Source organism: Fringilla coelebs, assembly GCF_963513975.1.
Source record: "Fringilla coelebs genome assembly, chromosome: 5".
Lineage (NCBI taxonomy): Eukaryota > Metazoa > Chordata > Aves > Passeriformes > Fringillidae > Fringilla > Fringilla coelebs.
In genome coordinates, this window is record NC_140033.1 from 58,804,146 (window position 1) to 58,820,104 (window position 15,959).

Sequence of the window (15,959 nt, forward strand, 5' to 3'; positions counted from 1 at the left end):
GTGATTTTGTTTTGATGGCTGAAATGGGCCAATGCTGTACAGTTATGATGGCGTTCTTTCTGACACACTCTTCTTATTTCAAGGAATGTCTACTTCTAAATCACACTGCATTCCCAAGAAATAGTCATTAATTTCACCCAAGCATTTGAATTAACTAAAGATGTTACATCCTTGACATTCCACTTTGGTGATGTTATGAACCAGCTGATGTGTAAATGAAGGGTAGCTCTGATTGCTGTGAGATTATCAGAAAGGATTGGCATTTAACAAATAGCAACAGTTTCAGTCAACTTCCTGTGAGTCAATCTAACAGTGAAATTATTCATTCATAAAACTGGACAGTCACACTGAGGGACAAGGCTGAGAAATCCTTGTGAGATCCCACCTACAGAGCTGCATCCAGCCCTGGGCCCAGCACAAGAAGGACAGGGAGCTGCTGGAGCCAGGCCAGAGTAGGGACACCAAGGGGATCAGAGGGATGGAGCAGCTCTGCTGGGAGGAAAGGCTGAGGGAACTGGGAATTTGGGGTGACCTCATTGTGGCCTTGCAGTGTCTGAAGGGAACCTAGAGAGAAGATGGAGAGAGACTCTTGATAAGGGCCTGGAGTGACAGGACAAGGGAGAATGGATTTAAACTGACAAAGGGGAGGTTCAGATTGGATATAAGGAAGAAATTGTTCCCTGTGAGGGTGCTGAGGTCCTGGCACAGGTTGCCCAGAGAAGCTGTGGCTGCCCCATCCCTGGCAGTGTCCAAGGCCAGATTGGATGGGGCTCTGAGCAATCTGGGATAGTAGCAGGTGTCCCTGTACATGGCAGTGGGGTTGGAACTGGATGAGCTTCCAACTCAAACCATTCTTTGATTTTGTGATTCTATGATCTAGGAATGTGTGCATAGGGTGAGAAGGACCAATTTGCTATTTGTGATGTGGGCAGTTTTACAGGAAAGATGTGAAACTGCTTCATCTATATCCTGTGGGAATATCCCAGCAGCCCAGAACTGAATCTCTGCCAGTCTTCCTGCTCCAAATTGCTCCTGCTGACCAATTCCCTACTATCTCTAGGCGGAAGGGGCCCCAGTCAGTGGGAACTGCAGGGGGAACAGGAGCAGTGGAACAAAGGCAGCAGACGGCTCTGCAAGAGAGCGGGAGAGCCGTGAGCTGGAGAATTGGGATCAGAAGACCCTGAGAGGGAGAGGGGCCCTCCCTGCAGCTGGCAGGGCACCAGCCATAGCTGTAGCACAAGAACAGAGGGCACTGGCCTGCAGGCAAGACACTGGGATGGAAGCATCCCAACAGGATGCCTCTTTTATTGCACTTGTATGGGCTGCCCGCAGGGGCTGGGCTAGGAAGGGTTGTTTTGTTCCTTCTCTGAAACCATTGCAAAAGTTGTGCCCAGAGTAGTTGCAGAGCTTTGTTCTGACTTCTTCAGCACAGTTATTGGTGGTTGATTCATTGAAAGCTGACGGTACAAACCTGGTGAGGGCTGCAGTCTCTGAAGAGCTGCTAAGTCTCTTGGTGCACTTCAATTTCATGTATCTCCCCATTTTAGCACAGGGTGGCAAAGGGCTGCTGTGCCCCAATTTGGGGAGTGAATATGAGTGCACACAAGAGAGACAGAGGTTGCATGGACACTGCTTCCAGATACAAGGGTTTCCCAAATCCTGCACTGCTCAAATTTTGGGTTCTTATAAATTTTTTTTTTACTCTTTTGCAGTAATAATCTTCACTCAGTCTGTTTTCAAGCATTTCTCTGCAGCTGAGGGACAGAATATTGCTATCTTGGAAAAGAGAGCTGAGATTCACACTGGTCTACAGCAATCCAGGACCTCCAGATAAAAATTCAGTAACCATAACTCTGACTTACAAGTATATGATGGGAAGCAGCAGTATTTCGTGTTTGGATATCAGTCAAGGACCTCCACATATAGGTATTATGTAGATTCCCTCCCGTAGGTATTTCTTTTCCTGGTCCTAAAGATTGATAGAAACTGAAGGTAGGTGACCTTTCAACTGAAGAGAATGGTCATTGCACATGCTGTCTCCTTCTGGGATTTTCCAGGCTCAGTGGGCAGCATGTATCCCACTTGTTTGCCCCTGATACCACATTTGAAGCAACAGTCAAGCAGCTGTCTGGAGCTGGGAGTTAAGAGACACTGGGATGCTGGAATGGGGGCTAGGAATAAAAGTCTAATTTTCCCTGTGTGAAAAACACAGGAATTATCTAATTCCAGCCCTGGCTGCTCCCACAGCAACTCCAGCGACACAAATAGATGTGGGGTATTGCATTACATCATCAGGACAAACCCTAATGGTTTTATTTATGACCCAGGCAAAGCGAGACAGAGTGAGATTCTGATCTCTGCTTACCTGGTGTAAAGTGGGAGTAACTGCAGAGATAAACTGACATAACAAAGATTAGAGCCTGGCCTCTTTGTCTGTAGCTGGTTTTAGAAGCAGCTGGCTTTTAGAAATTATGGATGTCACATAAATCAGTGGTAACAAAGTGGTTCTGGACTCCAGCCTCCAGCAGCTTCTGACCATCTATCTCTGTAAAAGCGATGGTTCTCCATGCAGCTGGTTTGTGTCCAGAGGCTTTCAGCTGAGCAGAGTGGACAATCTTCCATCTCCCACAGCCTCAAGGAAGCTGTGAGATTTGTGTGGCACATGCAATCAGAAGGAGGCAGCTCATGAGATGCCATCTGATCAGAGATGGGGCTCCAATAACAGAGGTCTGTTGAACACAGGGCAGTCATATCTGCTCAGCTCTGGAGGGAGAGGGATGTTGGACAATAAGTAGTCCTGATAGCAAGAGTAGATCTTCCAGTGAGATATGGCCTGGTACTGACTGCTGGCACAGCTCTCTGAATATAGCCAAGGCAGAGGAGATAAATAGGTGTGAATAAATACATCTTACCCTTCCTTAATGTCCCTGAGAGGAGGAATGTAGAGTGTTTGTTATTATATTAAATGTGGCTTTATTTTAGAAGACCCTGATATACTACATACAAAATAACCTGAGGCTGCACTGATTTTGGGTGCGCTCATCCCAGAATAATGATCATGGGGCTGTAGCCTCTGCTTTTTGGTTCTAGGGCTGTGGCCCAGTGTATTTGACTAAACAATTAGTTACCTGTCTGGGAGGAGTAAGTTATGAGGGTATTTACACTCAGGTTATGCTGAGAAGAAGGCCATTTTTGTGCCCTGAAGCTGCTGAAGAGATCCAAGGTATCATAGACTCATCCAAGCTAAATATAGGCTTCACTTTTAGTCGTATGTTTGAGAAGTAGCTTAACTAATAGAGGAGTTTTTTTAATGTTAGAATTGCTAAAAAATGACATCTACCTTGGGCTTGATAATTTTCAAACTATACAAATTGCTTTAGCCCCATCAGCAGTAGTTTGCACTGGCTGAAGATCTCACACCATCACTGATCTTAGATTGCAGAAACTTCCAGGTTGCAGTTACTGAACTGCAGCTTCTGCCTCCTTTGATACACTTCTAACACATAAATTTTGTTGTCTTCTCCAGAGTCTCACATCGGTGAGATTCTGGAGACTCTGGAGACTCTGGAGACTCTCACCAGTGCAAACAATGTATTTAATGTATCTTAATGACTGTTACAATTCCTGGTATCTGTTGCAATGTTTATACTTGAGAAAACCAAGTCTGATTTACTCAAGGGAAAGCTAAGACAATTTGGTTATGTTTAGTGGCAGCAAAATGAGCAAAAGGTTCTGCCAGTCAGAAACCCCCACCCCTAAAACATGCTGTGGGCAGCTGAGCTGACAGTCTTATAAAGAATAGTTAAGTTCATTACTTCAGTATTTATTGGTGTTCCTGTTTGGAAATGGCCTCAATTTGAGCCAGGGGAGGCCCAGGCTGCACATCAGGAGGACTTCCTTCATGGAAAGGGTGGAAGGCATAGGAACAGGCTGCCCAGGGAGGTGATGGAGTCACAGTCCTTTGTTCAAAAAACAACTGGATGTGGGATTCAATGCCATAGCTTAGTTGACAAGGTGGTGATCAGTCAAAGACTGGACTTGATCTCAGAGGTCTTTTCCAACCTAAATGTTTCTGTGATTCTGTGTGGTCCTGTGAAAGTGTCAGCATTTGCAGAAATAAAGGCCTAAGTTCTGCATGTGTGAGGTTGTCAGCAGCCAGTGTTTTTTAGGTTGCAGAGAGATTCTCTGTCAGGATGGACTAAAGACAGACTTGCAAAGAAACCTGCTTCACCTTCCTAATCTGCCACTACATTTCACTGCACTTGTCTGTTGTTTTTGGAAGTGTCTTTTTCAAATATTGGGATATCCTGGGATCACTCTATTCATTAACCAGCTAGAACTGAGCAGGAGGGGGGTGGCTGCTCTGCCTAAAGCACAGTTGGGGCTTTTTGTCATGTAGGAGTACCTGGCAGCTTTGCAAAGGACAACAAATGATTCCTTCCTAATGTGAGAGCAGCAGGAGCCAGGCGTGCTAGTGGAAGGCAGGGCCACTGCATCAGAGGGAAGAAGTTGCTGACACCCAAAGAAATGAGAGAGGGTGTGATAGGAAAGAAAAATATTTTGAAAAATTTTGTTTGCAAGTGGGGGCTGAATAGCTCTGAGAAAACCGGGGCATTAAACATTTTTGCTCTTCTCTAAGAAAATCATTTCTAAAGGGTGGAGCTATAAAATACCTCGATGTTATAGTTAATACTTCAGTAAAATATTGTTGTTAAGACAGAGGTCTCTGCACATGAAATCTCTCCTGACTCCCATCCCTTGTGGAAATTCTCTAACTTCTCCATTAAAGGGATCAAAATTTGGCCTAGAGTAGATGCCAGCCATAGCCTCAGCTTTTAAATGTTTCCAATTTCATGTGAGAGAGTTGCAATTTCCCTTGGAGGGGGAGTGACCACGAAATTCCCTGTGGAAAGCAGGAAGAGCATGCAAAGGCACCCTTCAAAGGGGGCCTTTGTGAAGGGTATGATGTCTGTCTGACATCAAAGTTGCTTTCCTGGCCTTTCTGGCTGGTGCTGCTTTCCCCCTTTCTGAGAGACTAGGCACAGTGGTCAGGATGCTCCAAGATGATGGGCACGAAGCTCCCAGCAGGAAGGTACTAAGAGGGTCACTGTTTGGGAAAAGGGGCTCCTGTTTGGGAGAGGGATGTACTAGGGGCATGGCATGACTCCCAAAGCAGGCATCTGTGCTGAGCTTTTGCTTCTGCAGTTTCAGCTCTCCCCAAATCCCTGTCTGCAAACAGCTTGGTGGGAGCTGGGGAGCCCTTTAAGGCAGGAGATGTGTCCCATTATGCATCTGGCACCAGGAAACCCTTAATTTCTAGGCATCATTGTAAGGCAGGTAGTAACTAAGGGCTGATTATGTTTGAAAGCGGGAGCTTGGCAGACTGCAGAATGAAGTGCAGATAAAGTGACCTTGTGATTTTGAAAGCGAGACCCATTATTTGTTTTGAAACATATTGCCTCAGTGACCCTGCAAGTTCTGCAGACATGTCCTGTCTGGAAATGCCATAACAGGTTGTTCGCTATATTTTCAACCGAGTTAAGGTTTTGTTGAAATAAGGAGTATCAATCAAAGGCCAGAAGGCCACATTCCTTTGGTGTTGTTGATTTCACCAGTATCTTTTGTCTGAAAGCCTGTGCTGACAGGGCATCAGGGGAGAACTTCTGGGGTGAGTGGGGATGAGTGAGGGCAGCCACATGGATCTGCATCCCTGTCAAATTTGTGTCAGCAGAGGTCAAGTTCTCAAGCTCCAGAGAGGACCCTCCAGCACCCAGGGATTAGTCAAGGGGAGAGCCAGACACCCTCCACAGCACAGAATCAACATTATCTAGAGCGTGACAGGGACAAGTGGAATATAATACATGGGGGTGTGCAAGGGAGGTGCTGTTCACATCTCCAGAAAATGTCAGGGACACAACTCTCTCCCTGCCCTGAATCCTCACCTTTTTTCACAGGAAATGCTCAAAATGAGATTTGTGTGTAGGGACAGTCAGACTATGGTGCTGAGGTCAAGTGTATGTGTTGGTCTTGGTTCATTGCAGCTTTTTTTCCAGGCTAGGATTTGAGTTCACATACAAAACACAGCTCACCTACATGCAGTGAGACAGAGCTGAGTGACTTTTCTTTCCTCTTGGTGGCAAATGGGAATTTTGCTGAGAAGAATGCCAATTTTATTGTCTAGAAACTGTTCACAAATTTGGTATTCATTGAAAAGTTGTCTGGATAAAAAATGTATTAAGGTACACTGACAAAACCAAAGGAATAAATAATATGTCCCTTTTCATCTCTTAGCAGCAAAAATGTGGGATAGACAAGTTCCATCCTCTCTTTTTCCTGAGCGTGATCTTAACTTTCCATCATATTTGGGCTATTTTGGTTGGTGATGTTCATGGCTGCTCCTAAGGGAGCCATCCAGTTCTTCAAGGAATACTCAAATATTTACCAAGCAGAGGCAGGGAGGGAGGGCTGGGAATGAAGAAAAGTGATGGCCACTCTGTCCACAAGACATTTACCAAAGAGAGGGAGCATCTGAGTCACAGGATCTGATCTCTTGTATATTTGTTCAGGCAAAGAAGACTCAGGTCAGCCAAGGAATTGAGAGCAGCTTTGACTCCTCTTCTGGTGAAAGCACTCAGGTGGTGAAGTCACTTTTCTGAGGGGAGTCTCCTAAGGCAAAATGAGTAGTCTAAACAAGCCCCACCACTCAGAATTGGGAGAGGGGGGACACAATTACCTTTTCTCTGTGATCAGTGGTTTTCACTAATAATTTTATCTATTTTTGTATTTGACTGGTTTTTTGGGGGGGTGGTTTTCTGTGGAGTTTTTGGTTTGGGTTTTTTTGGGTTTTTTTGGGGTTTTTTTGGGGTTTTTTTTTGTTTTGTTTTGGTGTTTTTTTTTTGTGGGGAGGAAAGTTGTTTGTTTTTTTTTTGTTAGGTTTGGTTTGAACTGTAAAGAGAGAACCTCCTGTTTCAAGCCTGGAACACTTTATTCAAGGCAAGTTGAAATGTTTCATTTTGAAGTAAGAAAAAAACAACTACCAATCACTCCCTCTACTAAAATTGATCCTACTTCTTGATTTGCTTGGGATTAATGGCGGAAATTTAAAGTCACCATTTGCCAAGAGGGTCACCTGGCTTCCTCAGTCTGCAGATACCTGTGGAGGTGCTTCAGCTGAAAATTGAGAGGGAAGTGGGTGGCTCAGGAGAAGAGGTACTGCCAGGAAAAGGTGGGATTTCATGGCTGCCTGGGAGAGGAGAAGGATAGCACAAGAGCTCTTCCCACTCTTGCCCTTGGGTCTGTCTTGCTGCAATGGGCCCCATCCCGGACCTTAGAAACCATTAACCATTCCCAAGGTTTTGTCATAGCTGGCATTTCCATAAAAGATATTGGGTTTCGAGTATTTGTAATTATGGTTATTTTGTGTAAAATAAATCCTTAGTAGTGTTATCACTCCTGAGTGGTGGAGGTGATGGCAGAGTCACTGTCCCTGGAGGTATTAAAAGAATGACTGGATGTGGCATCCAGTGCTCTGGTCTGGATGGCAACGTGGTGACTGATCAAAGGTTGGAATTGCTGATCTTGGAGGTCTTCTCCAACCTAATTTTCACACTTCTAATTTTAAAATATTAACTGAGGGAGGGAGAATTTTAAAAAGTTCTTCCTCATGTCCAAGTGGAACTTCATGTGCATCAGTTCCTGCCCATTCCTCTTGTCCTAGTGGCTGGCACCACCAAGAAGAGCCTGGATTTGAGGAGCTGACAAACTGATTTTTGCTTTTCATTACTGAAATGCATCCACACCTGTGCATGATGTATTGGCTAAGGCTGGAAGCAGCAGTCCTAGCAGATCCCTGGAGGTGAGTTCCACAGGGCTAGAGGGACTCAGCCCAAGCATCAGACTGGGAGGGGAGAGCACATACCCGTGGCAGTCACTGCTGCTTGATGACTTATGGCTGTCTTCTGCTCAGTGGTGTCTGTGTGCATGCCCAGCCCATGGCAGAAGTGAGGAAAATCAGGTTATGTGAAACCTCAGAAGAAAGTGGCAGAAGTTAAGGGCTTTTCAGCTCATGATGGCTGGGCAGTAAGAGGATATGCACCCACCCAGCTGCCTTGGTTCAGCTGGGGTGCTTTAATCTGGTGTTGTTGGAGCCCTTCAGTCCCATCCTTGAATTATGTGAAAGAAGCAACAACATGTAAGAAGTGTTGGCAGTCATAGTGGGTTTGTGTGAACATCAAGGTTAGCATTTCCAAAGCATGCAGGTGACTTTTGAAAGCAAATTCAATTTACAGTTAGACTTTGTGACTCCAAAGTGCCTTTATTACTTTGGGAAATTGGATTTTGGGCCAAGTCTAAAAAAAAAAAAAAATCAATCAGAATTGCTAACAATGGGACACAAGTTCCTGAGTTGCTTGGGTAGCTTTGAAAGCATTACTCACTTACTTGCTTCTCTGAAAGAACTGAAAGTGACAAATCTATTTTCCAGAGAAAAAGAGTTCCAATTGCAGGATACAATTTAAGGTGCAGAGTATAGTGAAAGATGGGATAACACAGAGATATCTTTCAAGAGGATAGCCAACAACACAGGTGGTGAGGTGTAGTCTTCCGGTCTGCCCTCCCTCCTTCATGTAGTGCTCTTAGAAAGTCAGGCATTGCCTCAGAGGAGGAGAGCACCTTCTTCCAGAGGCACTGAAACCCATGAGCCGGGCTCCTGCTCACCCTCTGCCCCTGCAGGTACTTTGTGCCACGTGGGTGGGGCTGCAAGGTTTAAAAGCGCTCAGCTTCTCGGAGATGGAAACAGCACAGGTAGGGCATGATAATCAAGAAGATAATCTGGAAGGCTATTTACAAGGACCATAATAGAAACAGGTTTCCATGACCTCCTCCTCTTTTATTGCCGTGCCTTTGGCTTGACCCGGCTCAGGGCTCCCACCGCTGCATCGCTGGGAACATCGTGCTCAGCCTGGCAGGGAGCCCGGGGCTTCCAGAGGAGGGGGAAGGTTTTGGCTACTGCTTGTAGTGGCAAATCAGCTGCAGAAGAGGGAGCCCATGTCTTCTCCAGCCTGACACCTCCAGTTTCCTCTTTTCTCTCCAGTCATTTTCACACCTGCACAGGAGGAAACTAAGAAGGAGGGGAAAAAATTGAGTGGGTAAAGGAACACGAGTGTGGACATCATTGCCTAGCCCAGACACCTCCCAGAGCCTCCCCACGGGGCCAGGCCCCTCACCTCCAAAGGCCAGAGGCTGCAAGAGGAGGAAAGGTCCCTTTGGGCAACCACAAGAGGTACCAGTTGAAAGTATTGTGACTGCCAACCACACAGGTGCTTGTACTCCAGGCATGCTCCTCGCAGGGTGTCAGAATGACAGGAATGTTTCCTCTGCGGCACACAGACGTGAGCTGGCTTGCACGGGACACGGTTCAGCAGAAGGCACCTCAAACAGCCGTAACACCAAAATAAGCAACACTCAGGCAGAACCCCACTGATTATGCCTTTCACCCACACACTTCATAACCATCACCCCTTTTACTTCCCACTCCAGTTCATCCTGACCAAAACAAAAGGCAAGGGAGATACCGTTAATGAGGTGCAGGGGGATGGACACTATCACACTTCGCACATCTGTGATGAGCGGGTTTAGCAGAGCTCCCAAAGAAAACATAAGGGGTTGCATTAGCCAGCTTCAGAAAATGCCTGACCTTCCAAAAAAAAAAAAAAAAAGCATTATTCCCTGTGAATACTATGGTATGTACTGCCCATCCACCCCACACCAGTAAGGGATCTGTGGCAGGGATATACTTCAAGGAGACTGTGGTTTATATTACAGCTGCTAAGATAACCGGGAGCTTTCAAAAGGAATCCCAGCTAGTGCAGCTTGTTTTACAATACCAGACTCCAAGCGGGGGGAGTGGAAAGTAAGTTTGTTTTCCACGCTGCCCCTTTATCTTGATGTCAAATATATCCCCTGGGAAAGGAAAACATTTAAGCAGCAGATCCCATGGACACACACACACACACACACATTCATGCGCCTTTCCCCCCATCAAGCCGCAGCCATGTCCAGAGCGTGGCACTGTTCAGTGCGTGGGTGCTGCTGGACAGCTGGAGTTTTGGCAGGGAAGGCCCAGGAAAAAAGTGCTTCAGGTGTGATAATCAACAGTCACAGGTGCTGGTGCCAGTGTGCGATCTGGGCTGGTCAAACCCACAAGCCACCTGCTGCAGGTGGAGTTGGGATCTCTTAGAGAGCACCTCCATGTGAGGGGATAATTACGGCTGGACAGGAACCACTTATTTGTGCAGACAAAAGCACAAGAAAATCCAGTCATAAAACTCCCCAGACAGCTCATGTCTGAAATAAGAGCACAATTTTAACAAGGGGGGGCAGGAACTGTTGCCATGGCTTCTCAGGAGAGCATTGAAGGGGGTCTTCATTGCCTCTCTGGAGTAGTGTCTATGTTTTGATCTAACTCAATCAGAACTCTGGCCTTAATATTGACAATATTGCCTGGATTCTGAAGTCTTAGGTGATCATAATTGAACTTCCTGGTCTGAAAATCTATTACAAAGCACTGTTATGTGTAAGAAGCATACATGGATGCAAGCCCTTCCAACATGGATGCAAGCCCTTCCATTACTATTATTATTATTATTATTATTATTATTATTATTATTATTATTATTATTATTATTATTATTATTATTATTGTTGTTGTTGTTGTTGTTGTTGTTGTTGTTGTTGTTGTTGTTGTTGTTGTTGTTATTCCTGTTATTCCTGGAGAGGGATCTTCATCTGGAACTGTAATGACAGGACAAGGGAGAAGGGCTCAAGCAGAAAGAGAGGAGGTTAAGATAAGATATTAGAAAGAAATTTTTCCCCGTGAGGGTGGGAAGACACTGGAACAGGTTGACCAGAGAAGCTGTGTCTGCCTCATCCCTGGAAGTGTCCAAGGCCAGGTTGGATGGGGCTGTGAGCGCCCTGGGATAGTGGAAGATGTCCTTGCCCACAGTAGGGGGATGGAATGAGATGGTTTGTAAGGCCCCATCAAAACCAAACCATTCCATGATTCTATGATTATTCCCCAGCCTGACTGATGAGGATCTGTGTGTCCAGCACTCTGGATCACAACTCTGCTGGTGGCCATGGTGTCTGTACCAGAAACATGGTACAAATGCAAAGGGAATGTCATACTTTGGGCTGAATTGGTAAAAAGACAACCACAGGATAAGAATAAATGTTGGAGCTGCCACGTGGAAGCCAAATTTCCTTGCTGGCAGGTGAGGGAGGACTGAACCAGTGTTCCTAAAGAATATGAGGATGTTTGGGGACACACCTTCTCACACACAAAAATAAATTAATAAACTGGGATTCTTCTTAAAACAGGAACAGAGAAACAGCCAAGGTATTTACATAAACATATATCCCTTTCCAGGGCTAGTTAGCTGGATAATAATACCAAAATGAAGTAGAGAGCTGACTGAACACACCCATGCTCTGGAGGAACAGCAAGTTCAAACCTATATTTGGGTTTCACAGAAGGTTGTTGCTTTGTTATGAGGTTGAAGCACATTTCCAGTGTGAAAATTCTTCACCCATGCTTTGTTCTACGTTGATGTGTGACTCTGTCATCAGCCCCTGTGGCTTGGGGCCACCGCTGCTCACACCACATCTTACTGCTGAGCCTCTGCAGCTGTCCTGTTTTCTGAGTGCAAAGACTGAACCTAAGTCTGGTTTCTCTCTTGCTTGGCACATACTTTACACTGGTGATGCTCCTTGCCTTTCTAACAGTGGGAAGAAAATCTTGGCAACAGCTCAAGGAATGGGAAAGAATGTTCTTTGGAGGGTCCTAACTGCTCAAACTGCAGTAATTTTAGTAGGTAGAGCCCTGGCGTCACTACAGGGAGCTGAAAGTTGGGCCACCAAGCCCTTGCCTCTGTGTCTTCTACACCCACCATGAAGTTGATGGAGTCAGTATTCTTCTCAGAGGAGGCCTCCTCTGGGAGATCACCTAGTTTTCTGTTCCTTCACAAGAGCTTTCAGTGTGTGGGTCTGGGAGGTGTGGTGGTCAGGGATTGTCTCCTGAGGATGCCATTCCCAACAACAGAGCTAAAAGCCTTGTGGTCATGATACAAGGCCAGAAGATATTATTGTGATCATCTGTATGGTGTGCTGTAATATAATCAGTCAAAATAAACTGTGGAAAGGGCTTGATTGAAGAAAACATGTTTCTAAATAAAGTTATTTTATTTCCTATCTGTTTTCAACAGCACTGCCTCTTTCAACTATTTCCCTCTCTCCTCAGTTATTCACCCATCCTTCTCCTAGTGTGGGGAGACTCACAACTCATACTACAGCACCAGTTTTCCTCCTCTGCCCCCTTGGGCACTCCTGAAATGCAACCAAACCCACATCAACCCATTAGACTCCTCCCACTCTGAGCATTTTGCTATTTTTTGGAACACCTTTTAGAAATTGAGCTGATAACTCAGAAGATGTAAATCAGCATCAGGGTTTGGTTTTTTTTTTTTTTTTGCAGCCAAAAAGACTAAAATTACAACAAGGTAAATAAGTCTCAACAGATTTCAGTGGATTTTCTGTCTAGTCAAAACTATTCAATTTTCAGCAAAATTGAAGATTTGATTGATCAATTGATTTTTTTATTGTTTCACTGGATAAGCACATGACAGACTAAAATCCAGAGACATCTCCTGCAACTTCTCATCCTCTGATTTTGAAATGTCCCCTGGCTACTTGCCATCTGAAGTGCAGGGTGTCACTATGCTCCGTGTGTCCGCTGAGGTTTGGGATGACTATGGCCAGCACCAGATGTTTCTTGCATGTTCACAAGTGCCAAGAGGTCTCTTTCCTGCCATTTACCAACAGTTTATATTCACAGGATACTCGGTCCTCTCAGAGAACTTGAGCTTATTGTCCTGATGATACGTTTTGAAAAGGACTTCACTGTTGCTCTTTTGAACTTCCTCTTCCTTGTCCTCATTTGTTAATTGATTTCATTCCTCCCCAGCAGTTACTCATCCCTGAATGGTTGAATTAGCTGGAAAGGTTTTTTCTATAACTGGTGGTCATTGAGAATCTTTGTCAATGAGCATTAATAGACATGAATGTATTGAGAAAGACATGAAAATCATCTCTGTGGAGATTATCACATTTTATCTCTCTGATTTGATATCTTTGAAAGTGGTTGGTCAAGCACTTTATAATGAAGAACTTTGCACCATTGTATTTGTGAAGGAACTTTCTTCCTTACCCCAGCTAGTTGATGTATTTTATCTTTGGTTTTTAAAATATTATAAGATTTTTAGTATTTTTAACCTCTAATTGTTCATTCACATCTGTATCTCAGGATGCATCATCAGCTTTCAGAAAACCTCTTTTTCAACACACCTCAATTCTGACATTAGTACCTTTATTTTGGAAAATAGTTGCTAAGTGAGAGCTATGTTTAAAAAACTTCTGTAATAGGCTTTAAACATTTTATCCATGCATTAACATAGGCAGCTTAAAAATTATATTCTTATGATTTACTTTGGCGAAATATCTATCTGGAGTCACTGGTCTTGTGGTGATTGATCTACTCTCACTGTTTGTACTGGATTTAAAAGGGAGTGCCTCGTTCTTAAACTAATTGCCTGTCATTTATTCCAGGGGAAATACTTTTATAAGGATAAGGGGCTAAAGGCCAACTTTTCAAAGGCACTAGGCACCTTAGGATGAAGACAGGCACTAGGAAAGCACCGAGGCAGCTGAGGTGTTCCTAAGAAATTCTGTGGGTATTTGGCTGTGCCTCTAGGTGCCCACAGATCTTTAATCTGTTCCTAAGACTTTTTTCTCTCCTTGGCCAGAAGAGAGGTTTCCAGAGCAGCTGTGACATAGAGGATCCCTGAGAGAGGCACAGAGAGCACAGAAGGCACTCCCCTTTCTCTTATCCCAGGATGTGATTAAACTGAATTGGGTGGGAAATGCGAGGGAGAGTCAGAAATGTCATTTGTAGGAAATACAACCTGAATCCTGGGCTTTAAATGATGTCACAACAACAGCACAGCCACAGTGCTAGGAATTACTCTCTGAGGGGCTGGATGGTATCACATCCATGTGGAACACACAGCACTGCAGTAAGAGGTGCAGTGAACATCCAAGGCTTGCAGGCTGACCCTGCCCCACCTGGAGACACTTTTCCTTGGAAGTTCTATGATGGTGCCAGAGGGCTCCTCACTGCACTCGAGCTGGGGAACGGCTGTTTCTACCCCCACCAGTTGGATGTGACACTCGAGGCTCCCCACCAAGTGCAAAGCCATTGCTTACAGTGAAATTCAACTGCTTGCTGGAGGGAACAATGGGAAAATGTGTCCCACATCCTGTCTCACTTGTACATACATCCTGTCTCACTTGTTCCCTGCCTTCCTGCTCAGTCACACAGCACTGCTCTAAGAAAGGTTTCTTGTCCTGGTCACATTCCTCTTTGCTTTCTCTCTTGTTTCTGTGTGGATTCCATTCTTTTCTTGTAAGGACTTCTTTCCTTGTATCATCATATGTCCTCTTCTGGTCCTCCTTTCTTCTTCTCCCTCAGTAATTAGCTTCAATCAGTGTGCTGCTGCTGCACAATGCCTTAACTTTCCTCACTTCATCCTTCATCCCATTTCTCATTTCTATAGTTCTCTTGTGCTCCTTCCCCTCTCCCCTCCCCAACTTTCCTCAGGTTCCTCCAGATTTTTAGCTCCTTTTTTTTTTTCTTCCTACCCTCTGTCTCTCTTTAAAAATTTAATTGGCATGCTTTCTTCGAGCTGTCTTAGAAAACCTTATTTTTTTTCTTCTCTCTTTTCAGCTTCTTTCCTGAATTGCAGTCACACCAGTTCTGCTTTCCTGACTGCAGAGTCACAGCAGCTGTGGTGCAGCAGAGCATCTGAAAAGAAAATGCTAATGGGGGTTTTATAGAGTACAGTAAAAGGCTCTGATTAAAAAAAATAATAATGCTACACCTCAATGCTACCTCTAGCCCAGACTATTGCTTCTTGAGACTTTCCTTCTAGAGTCTGCAGTAGCAAAGCAGAATCCATAACCTCATGTGCCATCTCCCTGCCTGTCATAACCATAGGCAAAGCTGGGTTAGTAATTTTCTTTTGAGGGAAGCAAAAAAGATGTATCTGTGTAATGGCATCTCCCCTGTGCCTGATGACAAGATCATAAAGAGTGTGTAAGGCAGTTTTATGGATGTCCTGCCAATATGTCAAGTACTGATTTTACATGGAAGCATCTCATCAGACACTTTCAGATCAAACTGGTTCTGCAAACATTTCTCCAGGAGAGTTCATTAAAATCTGTACAGGAATTTGCTCCAGCCATACTAATGTATGACCCTCAGGTCAGCTTTCTGTGAGCATTCACAGTTTATTTATCACCAACAACTGGCCTATACACATTTCAGCCTTGGATGGGTCAGTATTTCCACATATGGATACTGGAGTTCATGGTCATCCAGCTCAGGACAAGGAACATGTCATAGACTCAGCTACACCAAAGCAAATTATTTCCTCTAGAAAAGAGAGAAATCTGTTTAAACACTGCAATATTATGTAAATTACGAAAAAATCTCCTCGGTGCTGGATATTTTTGTTGAGTAGTGAGAATCTGATCATTTCCTGGCAGAAATTCTGTAAGAGGTAAAACACATTAAAGTAAATGGTTTCTCTCAAATTACTTATCCACAGAGCTACTTAAAAAGAAATCTTTGTAACCTAAGACAACCCTCAAGGCTTAGCCCATAATTTCCCCTGGTTTGATCCCTGTTAAAGAGGAGTCCTAGTGGGGTCTTCCAGGACACTAGTGGGAGTCCTAGTGGGGTCTTCCACTGAGCTTCCGTCTGCTGCCGGCCCTATCCCACCCCGATGTCTCATGTCCACAGCGATTTTTACCTGCTCTTCTCTCATGCCCGGAGCTCCCTGAGTTGA